Source organism: Helianthus annuus, chromosome 17 (genome assembly GCF_002127325.2).
Source record: "Helianthus annuus cultivar XRQ/B chromosome 17, HanXRQr2.0-SUNRISE, whole genome shotgun sequence".
NCBI lineage: Eukaryota > Viridiplantae > Streptophyta > Magnoliopsida > Asterales > Asteraceae > Helianthus > Helianthus annuus.
The window spans coordinates 76,996,960-77,019,205 of NC_035449.2; the positions used below are offsets into that span (position 1 = coordinate 76,996,960).

The 22,246-nt window shown below is 40.6% G+C and overlaps 1 non-coding gene across 1 annotated transcript; it reads right to left on the reverse strand.

The window, feature by feature from the left end:
• Positions 1–18,942: 18,942 nt before the first annotated feature.
• On the reverse strand, positions 18,943–19,049 carry LOC118489487. Its single transcript, XR_004887507.1, has one exon. It is a non-coding gene; the product is annotated as a small nucleolar RNA R71 (small nucleolar RNA).
• Positions 19,050–22,246: the final 3,197 nt, after the last annotated feature.

Here is a 22,246-nt window from a genome sequence, read left to right on the forward strand (position 1 = left end):
ATCTCTCCGTAATTCCATTTTCTTTAGTTATTCACCTATAAAAATAATAAAGCCTTGTCTCGTTTTAAGTGTTTTAACTCCCGATCACCACTACCCTTTCCGATTGATCTGAGCCCCATAACACATGTCAAGGCTCTTCCTGACTAAGTTCGTTGGGGTTCTGTCTCGTGACATAGGGATGAGGTTGAATTAGGGGTACTATATTTAACACGAATACATTATATATTTTTTAGCTTAGAAGTTATACCCAAGATTTATACCAGGAGGCTTTCTAGTTGAACCCTAAAGTTACAAAGTGGGTCCATTCTCTTTTCTCACCATTTTATTCCCTTTTTGTGATTCACCCAAAACTACTATTTATTATTTTATTATTTTATTTTGGCAAAATAAGAAACCCTATTTAAGACCCAAAGTAATCCTACATAACCCCTAAAATTTTCATAACAATCGGAATCAGGATCAGGGCCCCTAAAACTCAAAGGGGAGTAAACCCTAGTTGATATTATCAACACAGTTTTTAATTGAAATCGAATTTTCTCGTTCTGTCGACTCACCAGCCTACAAACACACGGGGCTATCCTATGGTAGGGTGGCACCCTCGCGCCACGCGACGGCCCCTTGCGCCACGCGAGGGAGCCATTTTTCCAGTATATATAGAGGGGTGTGGGACTTGAGTTTTGGCGTTGGTTCGACGTTAAAATTCAATTCGTGCTGCGAGATATCATCTGTTTACTACTAAAACACACACGATCACGAAACGCTGCTACGATACAGGGTATTAACTCTATCACTGCAACGATTCAATATCCGATCGATTGAAACTATCCGAGGGATGTTTAAGTGCTGCTCAAACCCGGGTTATACTTTGTCATTCGTCGTGATTCCGACAGGATGTTTGAGTGTCGCCCGAACCCGGGCTATACTCTGTCATTCGTTGCGAATCCGCTGGATGTTTAAGTATCGCACTTTGTCATTCGTCGTGAAGGTTTTAATCTCGTGAGCTTATCGTGAAAGTTGTATTCAGTTATTTACCTAGTTTCGTGTGCATTATTGTTTAAATTAGGTTATCAGTCTTATCAGTAGGCTAAACTTCACCCCATACACTTACAATCAAAGTAGATGCTAATTCCCTTTTTGTGATTCACCCAAAACTACTGTTTATTATTTTATTATTTTATTTTGGCAAAATAAGAAATCCTATTTGAGACCCCAAGTAATTCTACATAACCCCTAAACTTTTTCATAACAATCGGAATCAGGACCAGGGCCCCTAAAACTCAAAGGGGAGTAAACCCTAGTTGATATTATCAACACAGTTTTTAATTGAAATCGAATTTTCTCGTTCTGTCGACTCACCAGCCTACAAACACACGGGGCTATCCTATGGTAGGGTGGCACCCCTCGCGCCACGCGACGGCCCCTCGCGCCACGCGAGGGAGCCATTTTTCCAGTATATATAGAGGGGTGTGGGACTTGAGTTTTGGCGTTGGTTCGACGTTAAAATTCAATTCGTGCTGCGAGATATCATCTGTTTACTACTAAAACACACACGATCACGAAACGCTGCTACGATACAGGGTATTAACTCTATCACTGCAACGATTCAATATCCGATCGATTGAAACTATCCGAGGGATGTTTAAGTGCTGCTCAAACCCGGGTTATACTTTGTCATTCGTCGTGATTCCGACAGGATGTTTGAGTGTCGCCCGAACCCGGGCTATACTCTGTCATTCGTTGCGAATCCGCTGGATGTTTAAGTATCGCACTTTGTCATTCGTCGTGAAGGTTTTAATCTCGTGAGCTTATCGTGAAAGTTGTATTCAGTTATTTACCTAGTTTCGTGTGCATTATTGTTTAAATTAGGTTATCAGTCTTATCAGTAGGCTAAACTTCACCCCATACACTTACAATCAAAGTAGATGCTAATTCTCAGAAGAATTTGAATCAGGAAGCTTGTTAAATCAATACTGCATGCTTATAATGTGAGTCATTTTCTTTTTACCAAACTTGCTTTCAAAATCATGTTTGTTTTCAAGTTATAATTATAGGGATTAAGTCTTTGTAGTCTTCATTACAGCCGGTATGTGGGGTTTTGTATACATTACTTGTTATCCGTCACCATTGGACAACGGGTTAGCCAAGGGGTGATATGACCATAGTCACAGACACCATTGGACAACGAGATAGCCAATAGGTGGTCGAGTGACAAATACCGTGGGTATATGGTTGACATATATAAACATTGTAATCGCTCTTAGTACTGTAAATTATAACTATGGGTCATTTTGTGCAAATAACTCACTCAGTATTTCCTGCTGACAAAACCTTTTTAAAATGCATTTCAGGTAATTACAGTAGATTGGAATAAGAGTTGGATACGGCACCAACAGGCTTACAGAAGTGGCTTGATTTATTAATTAAATTAAATTAAGAAAAGTTTATTTATGTAATCGGGTTTATCCCATATGAAAAGCTACCTTTGTAAAACATGAGTTTTATCCCATCTATTTAAATAAATAAAATCCGGTGTTTCTAAACTCTGATATTTTTCCTAACTCACGGTCCTGATGAAATTTCCGCTGCAATGTTTTTAAAATAACCACCGGTACCACTTGGCTGTTCGCGGCTCCCGAGTCCGTCCAAGGTGGGGTCGGGGGTCGTGACATTACTTGTGCGTGTTTATTTATCTTGTGTTGTGGCAATCAATCAAAACGCAATCGAAACTCAATTGTTGGTGCATATGTCTGTCGACTTCGTCTTGTATCGAGTCTTATGTCTAGATTAGAAAGAGTGGAGCTTGATAGGCTAGAAAACAGGATATTAGAGTTGTGGGACCATTTCGCACGAAATGGAATTTAGCCATTTCGTACGAAATGAACATTGGTCATTTCGCACGAAATGAACCTTGTCCATTCCGTGTGAAATGAAACTTCTATAAATACCTGAGCTGAGATTTCATTTGTAACAGTTCTGATTCCGGTACCGAAGTGCTGCCGAGGTGTCTCCTGCCTGTAAAACGCTGTTATATCAATATACAAGACATTAAAAGTGATTCTCTGTGTAAATCAAGCCGATTCAAAGTCGATACGTTTGTTTCCGCCTCTCGTATTGATTAGAACTCTTCTGAACGGCTCGTTTTGGTCGTGCAAACGATCCTACAAGTGGTATCAGAGCTCAGGAGGAAGAGTTCTTACCAAATCAGCCTGATTTCACCAAAATTTTTGTCTTCTACACCTTCTTTTCAAAATTAACAAGATTTTACGGTTAAAATGAATGGAATTTCACATATAATGTGTGAAACACTGTTTTAAACAATCCTTGAAAGATTTAGACCTAAAATTGACCTAAAACCTGATCAATTTGACAAAAATCAGACCGATTGGGTGACATCAGCATCTCATTTCGCACGGATTGGGTTATAGTTCATCATTTCGCATGAATTGGACCACAGAAACATCATTCCGCACGAATTGGACTATAGAGATATCATTTCGCACGAAATGGATCTCCATTTCGCTTGAAAGTCGCCATTTCGCATGAAAGTTGTCATTTCGCTTGAAAGGAACTCCATTTTGCACGAAACGGTTTGTTAGAGAGCCATTTCGCTTGAAGTAGTTCATTTTGCATCAAAGAGCTATTTCGCACCAAAGTCATTTCGTTTGAACTTCCATTTCGCTTGAACATTGTGATTTTGTGAAATTTTTCAACACCGAAACATGGAAGAAGAGTTTTATAATGCGTTTTCTACCGCTCCAGCTGCTCCAGTTACAGTTGCTGAGACTCTTGAAATCGAAAATGAAACGGGAACGTCTCAAAAGCCTCCAAAGCTTATGTACATCGAGGATTTTAAAGGATGGCAAAATCGTTTTGAAAACTGGGTGCAAGCCTATAAGTTTGATGCATGGTGTTCGTTAGATGTAGATTACGTTGAACCGAAAGATGAACGTGGGATGGAAAAAGCTTTAAGTGACTATTTAGCGGTTGAAAAATTAAAATATACCAGTGAAAGAATGATGATTAGTCTTCTCCAACAAGCCGTAAAAGAAGATATTTTCGTGTTGCTTCAACATGAGGAAACTGCTAGATCAATTTGGTTGGCACTGATTAAGAAATTTAAGGGAATTGCTGATATGATAAAAAACAAACAATCTTTACTAAAGAAAATCATTTGATATGTTTGTAGCTTTTGAAGATGAGACGACTAAGAAGACTATCGATAGATATTGTCATCTTGTTCAGGAAATGAGAAGATTAGAGATCAAGAAAGAAGACGATGAATTGGTTGATAAGCTTGCGGATGCACTACCACAGAATAAATGGGGAACATATTTGTTGATTTTGAAATAAATGAGAAAATCTGAAAGTATGAATTTGAGTAAGTTCATTCAGAAGATTGAAGAACATGAATTGGATATTCAGAAAACTGCTATCATGAATAATCCAAATGCTCAACAAGATGTTAGTCTATACTACAAAGGAAGCAAATTTGAGACTACTCCGAGTCCAAAGATTAAGACTACTTTCAATGCTGATGGTTCTTCTGGAAAAAATGTTAGTACTGTAACTCAGAGTGGTGGATATTCGTCATCTTATTCAAGTTTTGATCCGAATTTCACAACACCAAGTCCTCAACGACAGAATTCAACAAATCTTCAATGCAATGTTACATTGAATATTCAAAATGGTCAAAATCTTTCTCCAGAAATGGCTAAGCAACACATGGCATCACCTGTTACTATGTTAGAGTCTTATGAAAGCTTAGTTGCTGGAAGAATCGGAAATCCAATGCTTACTAAAGAAGATTATGACCCGATTGATGCTGAGGAACTTGAGTTGATGGACATCAAGTGGTGTTTAGCCAGTGCTGTAAGAAGAGCAGAAAAATTCACACAAATCACCGGAAGAGATGATTTTCGTGATGTTGCTACATCTCTGTTAGGGTTTGACAAATCAAAGGTTACTTGCTTTCGTTGCAAAGAAAAGGGGCATTTTAAACGAGAGTGTACAAATACACAAGAAACCGACAGACAAGATCCGTTTGGAAAGAACGATTATTATCAAAAATCAATTTTTCATCAGATTGCTCAACAACCATCATCATCCCGTGCTATTGAAGACGGAAAGAAAAAAGCTTATCTTGTTAATCAAGATGATGAAAAAGTGGCAGAGGGTTTTAGCTGGGACAAATACGTTCCAGCTGATTCAGCTTTTGTTGCTCAAATCTTGGTAGAAGAAGCAGTCAAATCTAAGCCAAAAAGAACGAAGATTTTCAGATCATCAGAAAGTGATGAAGATACTGATGATGAGGAAAAGTACATTAATAATGCTAGAAAAAGCTTTGACTCATTTAGTTTTAATTTGTTTTTTGCAGATAAAATTGAGATGTTGAAAGAGAAAAGGGCTGCTCGTCTGAAGAGAGAATTGGAAGAATTGGAAGCAAGAAAGATTGCTGAAGAAAAAGAAAAAATGGAAGCCGAGAAAGAAAAAGTTGAAGAAAATTCGACAGAGAAGGTCGAAGATGAAGAATGTGAGATAAAAGTGGAATTTGATGAAGAACCGATGACAGAAAATGTGATTGAAAAGGTGGTGGAGAAAATTGTTGAAGTGGAGAAAATAGTCGAAAAAATTGTTGAAGTTGAAAAAATCGTCGAAGTTGAAAAGATAGTTGAAGTTGAAAAGATTGTCAAGGTCACTAAACCTTGTCAAAAATGTTTAGAATCATGCAAACAATGTGAAGAAAAAGACAAGAAGTATAGTGAGCTAGCAGAGTTGAAAGAAAAATTGTTGTTTGATGTGAAGTATGTGAAAGAATCATATGATGTGCTGAATAGAACAGTTGATAATTTGAACAAGACAAATCTAGAAATGGGAGCTGCTTAGACAATGATGAGTTCAACATTAATGACTAAGCAGAAGGTCATCAATGAGTATATTGAAGATTGTGCAAAGCTGAAGCAGGATTTGGAACTCGAAAAGATTGAAAATGAGAGAATCAAAATTGCTGCTGAGTTATACAACTTGTGATTATTTGATTGACAGAGTTTATCCTACTGTTGCAGGTCTTGAAGCTTTTCAAGATAAAAAGTCAAAAGATAAGGATACTGGTAAGAAACAAAGTGTCAAATATAACAAGTGTCCGCCTCCGATCTGGGAAAGTTATTCTCCCAGAAAGCCAAATGAAGAACGTTTAAAAAGGCAGTTAATATAAAGTTAAAGTCTGAAACCACTGATGGGTTACCAGACAACATTGACTTCACATTCACAGCGTCTGACATTGATCATGAGTCTGAGTTATTAAAGAAAGTGGTCGATCAGGTGTTGGATATGGATGAAGAGTCAAAGTCGGAGTCTAAATCTGAAAGTTCGAGTTCATCAGACAAGAGTCCAAGTTCACCGGTCAAACGGGTTTACAATAAAGAATTTCTGATGTCGAAAAATAATTTGAAAGACGAAACATTTAAAGTAGCATATACTTTGAATGATTCTGACAAATTATTTTCTGATGAAGAATTTCCAATAAGAAGTGTTAAAACTGAACAGATCAAACAGGTTTTCAAATTAACAGAAATTAATATTTCTGAAATAAAAGATGTAAATCTTTATGAAAAACCTAAAAAAATACACTTCAAGAGTTCAACAGAGAATGAACAAGAAAAAAGGTTACAGTTCTGGTTATGGTTTTCAAAAGAAACCAAACCATAACAGTAATTTCAAAAAGAAAGGTTTAGGTTTCATTCCCCCAGAAAATTATAAAAATGAGAAAACTTATAAACCAAACACTAAATTTGTTTCAGGTACAAGTTCTGAAGAAGAAGAGAAGAAACCATTCTGGAGACAGTCAAACAAAGAGTTTCTTGCTGAGAAGAAAAAGAATATGTTGAAGAAATCTGCACCAAGAGTTGACAGAAGAACCTGTTTCAAATGTCAAGAAGTTGGACACATTGCTTGGAATTGCCCCAAGTCCACTTATACAAAACAGGGAGTTACTTCTAACTCAGATTTGAAAAAGAAATGTGTTAATAAAACAGAACAACCAACAGAAAAATTCAAAGTGTTCAAAAATTCGACTTTCGAAGTTGGTGAAAGTTCGAAACGTTTTTACAAAGAAAAGTCAATTTGAACAAACAGAAGTGGGTTGTTAAATCAGAGAGTAGTTCTGACAATAATTCTGACTCGTCAAAGTCAGAGGAGTCATTTGTTGTGAAAAAGAATGAGAATTTCGTTCCAGAAATGAACGATGAAAACTTTCCGCCATTTTCAAAAGAAAACTTGAAGTTGAAAGTTGGTAAGGTTGAAATTTCAGATCAATTCTTCGCTGGTAAAGAAGAATTTGATGCTGAAAAAGCTTTTAATGGAAAAGTAAAACATATCTTTGGGAAGATGGTTAACGGGAAGGTAAAGGGTGTGAAAGATTTTTACAAATCAAAAAGATGGTGGGATAGAGTTGAATCACAATCACCCAAGGCTGGTCAGGCTTGGGTGACAGCATTTTCTACTTAAAATCCTGACTTGCCGGAACTCCCAGGTTGGTAATTGGGGAGTAGGAATCGGCATCTTTCTTGAGAAATTCACAACTGTGATATTTCGACCTACAAGTGGTTGTATTCATGAAAATTGTCATATTTCAATCAAGGTCATTAAGTTGATTAGCAAACATACAAATGGTGGAAAAAGGGGGTTTTCACCTACAAGTGGTTAATCAAGGTCATTAAGTTGAAATTGATTTAATCATTCATTTAAGTAATTGGAAAACAAAGTGATGATCATAACCCCAACCCTACAAGTGGTAAAATCAACAAAACTTATTTTCCGGAAAAACCATTTTGATTAAAACAAACTTAAGTGTTTTGAAATCATAATGGGAAAATAGTTTGTTGTCAGGGGGAGTTCTGATTGTTTATGCCAAAGTGGATGGAGAATTGAAGCATTTCTCATCAGTCTGTCAAATTTTCTTTAAATGGTTTTGAATTTTAGGGGGAGTAAGAAATTTCAGAAAATCCAAAAACATTAGAAAACTTGAAAAAGCACAAAAAAGCACAAAACTCGTTTTTGATTGAAAAAATTCAGAAAAGCCAAAAACATGAACAAATGAAAAAGAGTTTTTGTTGTAAAAAGAGGAAATGATAGTACATCAGTGGACTATCACAGCACGCTAAAGAATTGGAAAGTCTAAATGTGATAAACGATCTCGCTGAGGATGTGCCAGTAGGTTTTTATACATTTAGTAGATTGTTTTCGAGATATAAACCTAAATATCAAATACTTACTTATTTCGTGGGGAACATCTCTCGGATATATGGGTAACCCCCGAAATCTTGTTTGAAAGATTTTCTATTTCTGACATACTAGGTCTTTGTGCGTGATGATATCTGGGGTATTATACCTGGACTTCTGATTTTGCGGGAGCAATAGCCTAGTCCTCGTATAATACTTTGCACATGCTTTAATCATAAAGCACACCCTCAGCATAAAAAATGATGAAACATTGAAAAATGCTAATCATGTGCTGTTGAAGAAAAGATCCCCAAACGGGACACACCTAAAGACGAGCCATCATCTCTTTGTCTGAACGGAAGTTCTAACCTAAGCTCTCATGGTCTCGCATTTACCCGTTACAGATATCATTAGTGTACATTCACCTGTAAGACTGAATATAGAAGTCTGGATACGGGAGTATATTCTGAGGTGGTACACGCGAATAAGTTTAAGTTCTTAAAATACTAATCTCGTATCTCGAAACAGTTGAACTTTGTATAAAAATTTAAGTGGATCAGTATACTAACAATCTAAGTGAATTGTTTAGAACTTAAAATGTTTAAAGCTTAACGGTGTTAGTGATTTGTCTCATAAACTGATATGATCCTCTTACACAAACTCACAAAAAATATTGTATGTAAATATTTCTTTACTGCATTTCATTAAAAACAAAAATTCCAAAAGGATTTTCGGAGTGTTTTAGCATAAATTTTTGAAAATTCAAAAAGATTTTTGACAACTGGTGATGAAAAGCTAATTTTCAAAATTCCGAATGCTAATCATGACGAAGTGGTTTGGGAGAGTTTGTTCGAGATGAAAAGTAAAGTTAAAAGGTTGAGATAAATTGAGAAATGTCATATTATATCAAATGATATTTTGAGATTGTTTCTACAAGTGGTAAGCAGAGAATAAATTTGTCAAATTTTAAAATTTGTGAAATTTATTTTGAGGTAGAGTGTGTGCAGGCAGAAGCAGCCAGGTTTCGATTTCTGAAGATTTTCCGCATAAAGCCTGAGCAGAGTTTGAGCCAGGTTACAATTCTAGAGTGAAAAGCTATGTCAGATTGCGATCCCGAAACAACTTAAGGGAGAGTCTGCTAGCAAGGGGGAGTCTGAAGATAGTAGAGCTAGATTCGATTCCTGATGATTCACGCTAGCTGCTAATGCTGAAGAACTTAAAGAATCAAGAGATCTGATCAAGAGAATGTGAAGAACCAGATTGAGATTCTGAAGAAAGAGAAAGAGGAGATAAAGATTGGTAGATCAACATCCAAGGGGGAGATTAGCTGCTACTAGGAAAGAGAAGAGAGAAGAAGAGTTAGAGATTGAAGGAAGCTTACAGTGTCAGATATTTTGGCAAGAGCGAAGACTGATAAAGACTGAAGATTGTGAAGACTCGACACCAAAGACTTCGTCAACATCCAAGGGGGAGTCTGTTGGTGCATATGTCTGTCGACTTCGTCTTGTATCGAGTCTTTTGTCCAGATTAGAAAGAATGGAGCTCGATAGGCTAGATAACAGGATATTAGAGTTGTGGGACCATTTCGCACGAATGGAATTTAGCCATTTCGTACGAAATGAACATTGGTCATTTCGCAGGAAATGAACCTTGTCCATTCCGTGCGAAATGCAACTTCTATAAATACCTGAGCAGAGATTTCATTTGTAACAGTTCTGATTCCGGTACCGAAGTGCTGCCGAGGTGTCTCCTGCCTGTAAAACGTTGTTATATCAATATACAAGACATTAAAAGTGATTCTATGTGTAAATCAAGCCGATTCAAAGTCGATACGTTTGTTTCCGCCTCTCGTATTGATTAGAACTCTTCTGAACGACTCATTTTGGTCGTGCAAACGATCCTACATCAATCGCAATCGAATCACAAACGCTAAACGCAAGTGAATTAAGATGATTGTATGTTAGATATAGTAGTTGGGATTAAAAGTAATTTGAATAGGAAACTCAATCGCATTCGCATCGCTCACAATCGCAATCAAAACGGCAAAACTTGTCAAATCAAGTGACTGATCGACCAGGCAGCTAACCGATCGATCAGCCAGTCGGCCGGCCTGCTAGCCAATCGACCAGCCTCTCTCCTCTCCTTTCCACTTTGGGTAACCCTATAAATACCCCGTGTCACCATCACACTTTCTACTTTTGGCAACTGACGTCCGACCAGCTCGTTCTTCCCACTTTTCTTCAGATTTCGCTCGATTCCGGTAAGATCTCGTCTTAAATCTTGTACTTCCTTAATCTACACGCACTCCTACACCTATCTATCTTTTGAATCTTACTTTTTAACCGTGAAATCATCAAGATTCAAGGTGTTCTAGGATGACGTCATCATGTGTTCTTAAGGAACTTCATGTTTTAGCCTCAATCCACCAAGGATAACTTAGATCTAACCGATTTCCACATAAACAGACAAAGATCTTTCATAGATCTAAACATATTCACAATGAAAAGGATTGAAAGATGGTTTTCTAACTTTCTTTCAACTCTTTTACACTCAATGCCTTCAAAACCGATAGAAACGGAGCTTGTGGCGACCTACTACTCATTCTTGTGGTTGTGTGGCCAAAGATCTGGATTCTATCCACGAGGTTCACCGATTTCGGGTTAGACATGGAACACCGTCTCGAACAGTTAACTAATCGGATTCGGGTGATTCCTGTCCGATCAGGAGTACCAAGTATTGATTAGGTTTCTGTTGTTTAGCACGTTGTCACAACACCACGATAAAAACGACAAACAATAAAAAACAACCAAGTGTAAGACGAACATGTCGACCAGGATGGAGTGCCGTCTGATCGGATTGCTGTCCGATCGAACAGCCAATCCAAACAACTGGCCAATCCGAATGACTTGCAACTTGGGTCCCACGCTTAAACCACCAACATTCGAAGTCTGATCGTTGAACGAGTTGTTGTCCGATCGGACTACCATCCGACCGGGTTAACCGCTCGAACATGTGACAATTAAACTTCAACATTTAAACAATTTTCAACATGTTTAATGCACAAAGGATGCCACCCGATCGAACGACCGTCCGATCGAGTGACAACCTGCTGTGAACTTGTTCTCACTGAAGTGCCCAACCAATCGGGTTGACCGGCCGATCGAACGACCGTCCGATCGACCAACTTGAAAGGTAGAGATACTTCCATATTTTCATAATGATACAACAAAAACTTCAAAAGTCAAACCATCATACATAAACACATCTTCCCCTAAAGAAAGAAAGAAACAATCCACTCGAAAGGTCACCCGATCATATGACCATCCGAGCGGACTGCCACTCGCACGACCAGCTGTCCGATCGGACTACCATCTGATCGCACTGTTGTTCGACCCACTAACCCTTGCATCGTTTTGCATGTCACTTATCGTTATCATATCGTTCTGATCAGGAAAACCTTACTCTCTAAGCGCTCCCTTCAAACCATCATCACTGTGAGTATACTCGATCCCTTTTTGCTTTCGCACTTTTGGGTGTTACATACGTTACCTATATTCAAATCACATCAATCACACAACGCAACACTATTTAAACGCTAACCGTTATCGCATGTTATACTTGACTTAATGAATGCCTGTTTGTTATGTTTACACATGGAATGTTGTCTACCTGCCTTAACGACGATAGTACTATAGTTTGGACTCAGCACCTGTTCACTCAGGGGTTGTTAAGGACAATTAGTTACATGGCTCACAGTGGTGAGTGTGTATCGCGAACTGCCTTGGGCAGTCAACCCGTAGTCGTTGGTATCGATAGGTTCATGTCGATAACTAACATGGTTCATTTTACACTGTGTACATGCTGGTTATGCGTGACGCTTTCGAACTCTATATGCTATTATAAAACCTGTATGCTTACCTTTACACTATGTGTATTGACTCTTACTTTAACGTATGTAACAGGTGCTTAGGATGCTTATTTGCTTTCTGGGTGTGAAATCGAGGCTAGGAAAGACCTAGGTCAACAATAAACATTTGTCTGTAATAAAATCTGAGTTGTCGGAACAGAACAATTTGACTAGATCTTTTCTTTAATAATTGTATTATCATATATGACATGGTATGGGACATGTTACTTTAAATATTTGGTAAATATAGTTGTTATGGAAACTTCTGGACAATCTGTTTCGCTCAGTGCCACGCCCCAATGATTCCACCATCGGTTGAGGTGTGACAGATTGGTATCAGAGCCATAACTATAGGGAATTAGGCAAGACACGACCTAGTCCGGGTCGATGTCTTAGAGACCTAGTCTATAGTTAGGACCCAACAGACCGACTCATGCATGTCCAGTAGGGATTATGTATGAGCTTATTGCTATTCCTCGCTATTCTCGCGCACTCTACACTATCACCGCACAATTATTCGAAAATAAACGAGTGATTTGATCGAGATTAGGTGTGAAAACCGCAAACTCTCGATCAAATTGCTTATTTGATCTGTATTTTTCTATAAAACACGAGAATTTGCGTTGAATAAGGAGTGAAATCCACACTTTAACGCAGGTTTTCGTCTCTGTTTTTATCGAAAACAGGAGCAAAGTTGTTAAGTCAGGGGTGAAACCCGAACCTCGACGACTTGTTCCGCTCTATTTTGTTTTACAAAACTCTCACCAAAGTCTCGACGGACTCCAACGACTTGAAGCCCCACTATAACTGGAAGGATAAGTGCCATTCGCCCAGATTCGAGGCAATAGCACAGTCTCGAAAGTTAAAGTGTGTACAAAAGGTCCTTGTGAATAGTCGAATCACTTTGGTTAGTCGATGTCTATCTAGCCGCAGACAATCCATCTCTCGATTTTTATGTGTTTCGATTCTGAAATCGCTACTGTCGACTCTGATATTTGCTATTTTACATGGATTTATGTGTTTTATGTGGTTTTACATGTTATTATGTTACGATTTTTGGTGATTCGTTCGCTTTTCACCTTTCGCTTTGATCGACACGCACAACTCGCACTGCATTTTTATCTCAAAACGCTACCAAATCGCTAATTATGGACGACCTTATGCTAGGTTATACGCTTATACTATGTTATTCGCTATACTATTCGCGATCGCTAATCTCGAACGCTTACGAACTAGAGATGATAGGTTTCTGTATTCTGACTGCCTCCTGTGATTACGTGCAAATGTCTTGTGCTTCTATGCCCTACATGCTTATGTGCTTATGTGCCTGTGTGAATATGTGTCTATGTGTCTATGTGTTTTACGTGTTCCTAAGCTTAGCAGTATTAGGATTGTGAGGTGAGATTCGACTATGTTGTGCCTAAGACCTATGACGATGTCTGTTGCAGACAATGTCGTCATCTGGACCCCGTCAACCACGACTTTCTCGTCAAGAACAGAGAGAAAAACGCCTCGCCGCAATGATTGCTAAGCAAGTGGAAAAGACTGTTCCTCAGATCGTGAGCGAACTGTACGAAAACATGAGCAAATCATCCGAGGAGTCCTGAACCGAAGCTCCTAAAGCCGTTCCTAAGACTGCTTTCAGCTTCAAGCAGTTCAAAGCTTGTGGTCCCAAGGAATTTACCGGCGAAGATGGCCCAACAACTATGTTTCAATGGTTCGATTCCGTCGAAGTCACTCTGCGCCAGAGTGGATGTCCTGAAAATCTCCGTACTCTAAACGCTACCGGCGTCTTCCAGTCTTGCGCACTAGACTGGTGGACGGCCGAGAGAAACAAACGCGGAAATGACGCAGCCTATGAGCTGACATGGGAAGAGCTCAAGGCCATTATGATGGATGAATTCTGCCCTCCCCATGAACGCCAAAAGTTGGAGGACGAATTCTTGCATATCAAGCAGAAGGATAGAGAGAACGCAGCTCTGACTGCTCGCTTTAAGCAGCTTAGTATCATCTGTCCCGATCAGGTCAAGATTACCGACATGACGATCAAGAAGTACATTCGAGCTCTGCCAGACTGTGTTGCAGATTTTGTGCAATCCGCAAAGCCAGCAACGATTGAAGAAACTTACTTGCGTGCCGCCGAAATCAACGACAAGCGAGTAAAAGCTGGTTTCTAGGATAAAGCTTCGAAGTCCCTGCATCAAGCTACCACCGCCGCACCAACCGCTGACACCACCGCTGCTCCTCAATCTTCCAAGTCCTCTCGTCGCAAGAGGAAGAACAACAACAGCAGCTCCAGCAACAAGAACCGTGCCATCACTACCGCCGCTCCTCTCCAGGCAGTTCCAGCATAGCAACATCAACAACAACATCGCCAAGTTGCTCCTGTGACTTATGCACCTCCTGCTAAACGTGCCGGTCCCCACCCTGCCTGCCCGACATGCTCCTACCATCACCCGGTGGGTCTCGCCTGCCGCTTTTGCACTCACAGCAACATGTACGGCCACTTTACTGCAAACTGCCGTACTAGCCCCCGTCAAGCCGCAGCTCCCGCTCCTGCTCAACAAGCTCTCCTCACCGCTCCTCAAGGCCAACAAGCGGCTCAGGCACCCACGATCAACGCCAGAGTCTGCTTTGCGTGTGGTGATCCCAACCACTTCGCAAACATGTACCCAAACAGGGTTGTGAAACAAGAGCCTCAGCAGCAGCAGCAGCCTCAACAGCAACAGCAACAAGCCGTCCGCGCCAGAACGTTCAACATCAATGCGCGCCAAGCCCAGGCTGACAACAACGTGGTCAATGGTATGTTCCTTGTGAATGGTATTTATGCATCTTGTTTGTTTGATACTGGAGCCGATAACTGTTTTGTATCATTTGAGTTCGAAAAGCTCCTTAATCGTGAGCGCTCCTATCTCCCCTCAACGTTCGATGTCGAAGTTGCCACAGGAAGAACTGTAGTGGTTAATTCTATCATTCGTGATTGTACTCTCGAGCTCAACAATCACGTTTTCCCTATTGATCTCATTCCAATGCAGCTCGGAAGTTTTGATGTCATAGTAGGTATGGACTTCCTTCGTGAAAACCATGCTGAAGTTGTGTGCTTCGACAAGATGATTTGATTCTCGATCGCGAATGGTGATTTATTATGCGTTTATGGTGATATTGCTTCGAAGAATCTCAAGCTTATGTCATGTGTCCAAGCTAGCAAGTATCTCCGCAAGGAATACAAAGCTTTCTTGGCTAACATTGTCGTAGCAGAGGAGGAAAAGAAAGGGAAGACAAAAGTAAGCGACGTACCCGTGGTGTGTGAATTCCCAAATGTATTCCCCAAAGACCTTCCAGGTTTACCGCCGAGTCGTGATATCGACTTTCATATCGATCTCATTCCTCGAGCCAACCCTGTTGCTAAAGCGCCTTATTGCCTCGCCCCCTCTGAAATGTGTGAACTCTCAAGCCAACTCCAAGAACTACTTGATAAAGGCTTTATTCGCCCGAGCACCTCTCCATGGGGCGCGCCAGTCCTTTTCGTCAAAAAGAAGGATGGGTCGTTCAGGATGTGCATCGACTACCGGGAGTTGAATAAGTTGACAATCAAGAATCGCTATCCCCTGCCTCGAATTGATGATTTGTTTGATCAGCTACAAGGTGCTACGTGTTTCTCCAAGATCGATTTACACTTAGGCTATCACCAACTTCGCATCCAAGAGGAGGATATACCCAAAACCACTTTCCGGACTCAATACGGCCACTACGAGTTCGTTGTTATGCCTTTTGGTCTAACCAACGCACCCGCGGTTTTCATAGATCTGATGAATTGCATGTGTAAACCATTTCTGGACCGCTTCATCATCGTGTTCATCGATGATATCCTAATCTATTCGAGGTCGAAAGCCGAACAGGCGCAACATCTACGTTTGGTTCTCGAGCTACTCCAAGGAAATCGACTCTACGCCAAGTTCTCCAAGTGCGAGTTCTGGCTAGAGGAGGTTTAATTCCTTGGTCACATTGTCAATAGTCAAGGTATTTATGTCGATCCCGCGAAGATTGAAGCAGTTAAGAGTTGGGTTACGCCTAAGAACCCGTCTGAAGTCCGTTCTTTTCTCGGACTAGCGGGCTATTACCGCCGATTTATCGAAGGGTTCTCTAAAATCTCTGTAACGCTTACCGCCCTCACGCACAAAGACAGATCTTTTGTTTGGGGAACTGAACAAGACACTGCCTTCCAAACCCTCAAACACATGCTATGCAATGCACCCATTGATGTGTGTAAAATGCAACATATAAATTACATCAAATGAGGCATAAAACTAACCCTTTTTAAGTACTAATGTTGGAAAAAGTGTATTTTTGTCTTCCTTTTGTATTTTCAGGATTAAATGAGCTCAAAGTAACAAAAGAAGCAAAAAGACAGCTAAATCTAACATAAATACAAGAAAGGGAACAAAAGTGGACTGCCCGACCCCTCGACAGCATCCTCCCAAGCAAAACAGAGAAGGCAGAAGACTGAACACGCCCCGTGCTCATCGAGCACGGGGCCGTGCCCAAGAAGCAGCAGAAAAGACAAACCTGTAGAAGCTTCTATTGCTCACCACGGGGCCGTGCCCAGTGAACACGGGGGCGTGCCAAAAGTACTGCAAGCGCATTAATTGTAATTGCGAATTACAATTAATGAAGAGAGATAGTGTCAGACGGGCACGGGGCCGTGCCCAGCGGACACGGGGCCGTGCCCAGGCTTCTGTTCAGCCTATAAATAGGAGTGCTTGGAGCCATTGCAACTCATCCCTTAGCACACCACCTCTCTCACACTTCACCCACCACCCACCACCATCACAACACCCTCATCCACCACCATCATCCATTGTCCATCATAGAGTGTGTGAGTCGTCTCGGGATCCAAGATTGATTGTAAGAGTTCTTGACAATCAAGGCCATGTTTGCCTAAGTCTCTTACATCACTTGGTGAAGACAAGTGTTTAGTATAATACTTTTTATTTTTAATCCTTTGCACTTTTTAATTGGTTTTGTATTAATGACTTTAATAACTAGTTGCTTATGTTGAAGGTGATTCTTCCTTATCGTTTGTCCGTGGTGTCTTGGCATTATTTTACTGTCTATATAAAATAAAAGATTGTCACCATTCATATCTCCACGGTCTATATGGAGGTATGTTGGCAAGGGAACGGTTTGGCAAGGGTCTTGCCCTTGTTCAGCGTTTAGAGGTCCTGCAAGGGACCTGGGTCAAATTTAGTAGGACCTCCTTCAATACCCAAAGGTATTGGATGGCGGGGATCCAAACTCTTTGATCCCCTCATAAGTTAACTACTATTAATACTATAACCCGGCTATTTAGGACTGTATCCCTGCTGACTCAGACTACTTAGTCGAGGGTAACGTCACCTCCAAAAGAGGGGCCTACCATAATTTGCATTAATAACTTAATTAATTATCTTTCAATAATCCGACCCTTTAGGATTGTATCCTTGCTGATTCAAACTACTGGGTTGAGGGTAACGTCGCCTTCAAAAGAGGGGCCTACTACAATAACTAAGATAATCTCTTAAACAAGTACAAAAGTGCGAAAATAATCAAAGGTTATACTAACACACGAGTCGGATCCAAGTGATTCATCTTGTCTATCTGTTTTTATTTTTATTTTATTTTTCAGTATTTAGTTAGTTTTATTTTCTTAGTTTAAAAATCTTTTTCTAACATTTTGATTTGATTAGACGTTGAGGATAAACCGGTACTAAAAGCTCTTGTGTCCTTGGACGACCTCGGTATCTTACCAACACTATACTACGTCCACGATGGGTGCACTTGCCCATATGTGTGTTTAGTGTTAGTAAATATCGTGTTTTATAAATTTAAAACTTGGCTAAAGTGTAAAAAGGGCTTAAAATATATACCTAAAACATATACACACTAGCACGCATCAAGTTTTTGGCGCCGTTGCCGGGGACACAAGAATTTTACGAAATTTAGGAATCAACGGCCTAATCATTTTTTTTATTTTTTTTAGGATTTTCTTAATTTTTCAGCTTCTGCAGAGCTCAGCACGGGCCATGCTTGGTCGGACACGGGCTGTGCCCAGCAGTATTACTGGCAGTTTTTAGTTTTCCGAGTTACAGAAGGCTGACCACGGGGCCGTGTCGGTGCAACACAGGGCCGTGTCCAACTCTCCAGTAACAGGGATCCGGAAAACAATCACTGTAACTCCGACCACGGGCCGTGTTCACTGAGCACGGGGCCGTGGTGAACCTTCTGACCAACATTCTTTTCTGTTTTTGTTGCAGGACTTGGAACCAGACGCCACCTCTACGTAGTGTATGAGCTCCAGTTCTAATAAAGACATAAAAGAACCTCTAGAAGAACCCGAACGCTTTCTCAGAAAAAGACTAAAAGCTAAAAGCCAAGAGAAGGTTTCGGGGAACCCACTTCCAATGGCGGACCAACGTACCCTCATGGATTATCTACGACCCACCGTAGGTAATCTCGGCGCCGCTATCAATGCACCGAATGTTGAAGCCAATAACTTCGAACTTCGGCCGCATTTGATACAGATGCTTCAAAACTCTGCAACCTTCCATGGGCTTGCGGATGAGGATCCCCATCTACATATTACTAATTTCTTAGAAATATGTGATACCTTTCGGATCAATGGAGCATCAAATGACGCCATCCGCCTCTGAATGTTTCCTTTTTCACTAAAAGATCGAGCGAAAGCTTGGCTTAACGCCCTCCCAGCTGGATCGGTAAACACCTGGGATGAACTAGCCCAAAAATTTCTATATAAGTATTTCCCTCCCGCTAAAACGGCTAAATTAATGACTGAAATTAATACATATTCACAAGAGGACGGGGAATCCTTATATGAAACTTGGGAAAGGTTCAAGGAGCTATTGCGAAAGTGTCCACATCACGGCCTTGCGATATGGCAACAAGTATCCACTTTCTATAATGGGTTGTTGCCACACACAAGGCAAACACTTGACTCTAGCTCCGGGGGACTTTTAGGTAATCGCCGCCCGCATGAAATATATAATCAAATTGAGGAAATTGCTCAAACCAATTTTCAGTGGCACACTCCCCGAGGCAATAAATCCATTGCCCCGGGCGCCCATTAGGTTGATGAAAGCACTTCTTTACAAGCCCAAATCGAGGCCCTTTCTTCAAAAATAAAAAAGTTGGAAATGACAAAAACGGTCTCGGTTATGACTTGTGAAGGGTGTAGTGGGCCACATGAAAATTGGAGTTGTATGAAAGAAACAGACGATCAACAAGATTCGGTAAACTACATTGATAATAGACCTTGGCCGTCGGGTCCTCCAACGGGCACCTACAACCAAGGATGGCGAAATCACCCTAACCTTGGTTGGAGAGAACCCGGCAATAGTAGTAACCAACAAAGCGTAAACCAACGAACAAACTTTCAACAACCAAGAAATGAGTCACAAAATTTCCCTCAACAACAAGGTGGACGAGAGAGGCTTGAAGATACTATATCTCGCCTCATCTCCGACACTGAAAAGAAAAACTCGGATAGATTTCTACAATTAAACATTGAAAAACAAATAAATCAACTAGCCCAAAATTTCTCCGAGAGACTGCAAGGCACGCTACCAAGTAATACCGAGACAAACCCAAAGGCACAAGTTCATCTCATCACTCTACGGAACCGTACCGTGGGTCCCGCAGAAGGGCCAACACCTATTGAGGATGTCACATCTCCGCCACAGCAAGAGAAGGTCACTCCTCCACCTCCAGAGCCCACCAAGGCTCCTCCGGTTCCATACCCCGGTAGGTTAATCCGTCAAAAGACCAATGAGCAATTCGTAATATTCGAAAGTTTGCTAAAACAATTGCATGTCAACATTCCTTTTATTGATGTCCTAACCCAAATGCCTAAATATTCTAAGTTCATGAGGGACTTCCTCACTCATAAAAGGAAAATTGAAACATTGCAATTAGTTAACTTAGGCGAAGAATGCTCCGCCCTCGTACTCAACGAACTCCCCCAAAAGAAAATTGATCCCGGAAGCTTCACAATTCCTTGCTCGATCGGGGACTCCCCCGTTCGTAATGCACTAGCCGACCTCGGGGCTAGCATTAACCTCATGCCCGCATCAATGCTCAAAAGACTCGGCCTAGGAAAAACGAGTCCTACAAAAATGAGTATACAACTTGCTGATCGATCCGTCAAATTCCCGCAAGGTGTCATTGAAAATCTCCTAGTCAAGGTCGACAATTTCGTCTACCCGGCCGACTTTGTCATACTTGACATGGAAGAAGACACCAAAGTCCCCCTCATACTAGGGAGACCATTTCTCGCCACCGCACAGGCAGTGGTGGACATGAATGACGGAACACTCACTTTAAAATATGGGGATAATGAAGTAAAGTTCGGGGTTGGGAAGAGAATAGAGGACGATAACCCGGTCAATTACATGGAGGTTATTGATTCGAGTTTGGATGATGCTCTCCGACGGTGCAACATGGGATGCAAAACACCCCGCTCAGAAAACATATAACCTTGCCTTGGGTCTAGCCAAGGACCCTTATAAACGTGGCGCACCACGGAGGCAATCCGCGGAACTATCCTTAGTTTAAGTTTAATCTTTTAGTTTTAATTTACAGGAATAAAACACACTCATGGTGGTCAAGGATAACAAGGGAAACGAGAAACATAGCCCCATGCACAAAAACAAGGCCATCCGACAACAATTTCTCCATAACAGTAAGCTCAGCATGGGCCGTGCCCAGCCAACACGGCCCCGTGCTGAACAACCTGCAGACAGATGCCCAGTTCAGGTAACTGGACACGGGCCGTGTTCACCAAACACGCCCCCGTGTCCAGGCTTCTGTTTCTTTTCCTTAATTATTGTTACTGGCACCTGAACACGGGGCCATGCCTGGTCACCACGGGGCCGTGTCCAGACTGCCAGTAACATAAAAATTTTTGCTTTTAACACCATTTTGCACATTCAATCAACCTAAAAATTTATTTTTAGGACACATTGAGGACAATGTGTAATTTAAGTGTGGGGGGGATGCTAAAACCTTGAATTTTGCAAGTCCTAATAACAAGCCCTAATAACAAGCCTTACACAAAACTCTATTGGAACCGCTAATCACCCCAAATTTTTTCAAAAAAAAATTTTCATTTTTTTTCTACTTGTCTAAGTTTAAGTTGGGAATTCTAAGACTAACAAGGTTATATTTTTATAAGTTTACAACCGATAGCATCGTGATAAAAAGAACCAACGTAAGAAAATTATGAAACGGCATGACACGCTTAGTTAAAATTCGAGTATATATACTTGATCACATAAAAACCCATTCCCACAAAAGTGAGTTTTGAGCCTTTATTGAACATACAAATATACATCTTTACGCTAAATGCTCATTTTTCGTTTCTTGTGTGAATAGCCGCTTGGTTCTTACGACTCTAGAACTTGCCACGACAATTCATTCCCGGTCCTTACCAACTTAAACCCAAGTAAGTAAATGATGGAGGCATTAGGACTAACCCTTTTTCTTTCAACACCATTATTTTTATTTTTTTCACCTACCCAAAAATTCCCCCTAGTTAGCCCCTTTGAGCCTAAACCTTTTCATTTCTTAACCCAAAACCCTTTTTACCCACCAAAAACCCTTTTTATTTTTACCTTTTATTTTAGTAACAAGCTCGGTTTTCGTGTGACAAAAGTAAATATATATATATATATATATGTATATATATATATATTGTTGGTGCACTACATCTGTTGATTTCGTCTTAGATCGAGTTTTTCATTGTAATGTATAGATTAGGGCGCGTTTTACGAGAAAACTAGAGAGTTTATGTGTTTTAGAGAGGAGGTCCGCTTATACGGACATAGGAGATCCTCTGTTGTGTCAGGTCCACTTATACGGACATGGGAGGTCCGCTTTTATGTCAGGTCCGCTTATATGGACATGCCGTATAAGGGAACCTACTCACCTATATATACCACAAAAGAGGACCTCATTTGGAACATCTGAAATTCCATACCGAGGTGCTGCCGGTGTGAGAATCGATTGTAAATGCTGTCAAATTAATCAACAAAGAGAATTAAGAGAATATCTAGCTGTTTCTACATCAGG